The sequence below is a fragment of the Mastomys coucha genome, unplaced genomic scaffold, assembly GCF_008632895.1.
Source record: "Mastomys coucha isolate ucsf_1 unplaced genomic scaffold, UCSF_Mcou_1 pScaffold7, whole genome shotgun sequence".
NCBI lineage: Eukaryota > Metazoa > Chordata > Mammalia > Rodentia > Muridae > Mastomys > Mastomys coucha.
In genome coordinates this window covers 69,808,619-69,809,907 of record NW_022196913.1, presented here as the reverse complement: position 1 = coordinate 69,809,907, position 1,289 = coordinate 69,808,619, and the positions used below count along the sequence as shown (strand labels likewise).

General features: G+C 34.8%; 1 protein-coding gene across 8 annotated transcripts in view; it reads left to right on the top strand.

Annotated features, from left to right (window-relative positions):
• LOC116081896 (contactin-associated protein-like 3) overlaps nt 1-1,289 on the top strand; it is a 183,287-nt gene that overhangs the window by 122,172 nt on the left and 59,826 nt on the right. The gene's annotated exons all lie outside the window — the stretch shown is intronic.

Genomic DNA, 1,289 nt, shown 5'->3' with positions numbered 1-1,289 from the left:
TGCTGGCCCATTACATTGGGAATCTTCACTCTCTTCTATACCTACTATCCTTAGGTTTGGTCTTCTCAGTGCGTCCTGGATTTCCTGAATGTTTTAGATTAGGAGCTTTTTGCTTTTTGCATTTTCTTTGACTGTTGTGTCAATGTTTTCTATGGTGTCTTCTGCCCCTGAGATTCTCTCTTCTATCTCTTGCATTTTGTTGGTGATGTTTGCATCTATGACTCCTGATTTTTTTTTCTAGGTTTTGTATGGCCAGGGTTGTCTCTCTTTCTGTTTTCTTTATTGTTTCTATCTCTATTTTTAGATTCTGGATGGTTTTGTTCATTTCCTTCACCTGTTTGATTGTGTTTTCCTGTAGTTCTTTAAGGGATTTTTGTGTTTTCTCTTGAAGGGCTTCCAGCTGTTTACCTGTGTTCTCTTGTATTTCTTTGAGGGTGCTATTTATGTCTTTCTTAAAGTCCTGTATCATCACCATGAGACGTGATTTTATATCTGAATCTTGCATTTCTGGTGTAATGGTGTATCCAGGACTTGCTATGGTGGGAGAATTGGGTTTTGATGATGGCAAGTTTGTGACCTTGGTTTGTGTTGTTTATTTTCTTCTGCTTGCCCCCTGCCATCTGTTTATCTCTAGTGCTACCTGCCCTTGCTATATCTGACTGGAGCCTGTCCTTCCTGTGATCTTGGTTGTGTTAGAACTCCTCAGAGTCAAGCTGTCTCTGGGATCTTGTTGAATAAATATATTTTAAGTAAATAAATATCATTGTAATGTGTTCATTCAAACTTGAACATACATTATTATTTAATATATGAATAAGCCTTATCAATTAATGACTAAGTAAGTAAGATGTTACAATCAGTTAAAAGAAGAACTCAAGCTATCATGCATATTGAAAGATAAGTAATGAAAAAATAAATTTATGGACAGACATAAATCAGTTCTACAACCAAAATTATATCTTATAGGTCTAATAATTTGCACTTGTATGGACAAAAAATTTAATCTTTGCCTAGCTGTCAGTTTCCTATAATTGTCAGCTATGAACTAGCTTGCATGGTGAAAGTCACAATGCTTGTCTGAATGCTACCTCCCTCATGGAAATCTCAGTGATCTTTCTCCCTATTCAAAACCCATCACAACTGCCTTTGGCTAAGTTTATAAATTCATTCCTCTAACTCTTTAAAATAATTTATTTTTGATAGATTAAGTGAAAATAGCAAAATTTTCATTTGAGGTCTAAATTGCATTTTTGGATTCCACAGGTAAGGACTTTTGATATATATATATA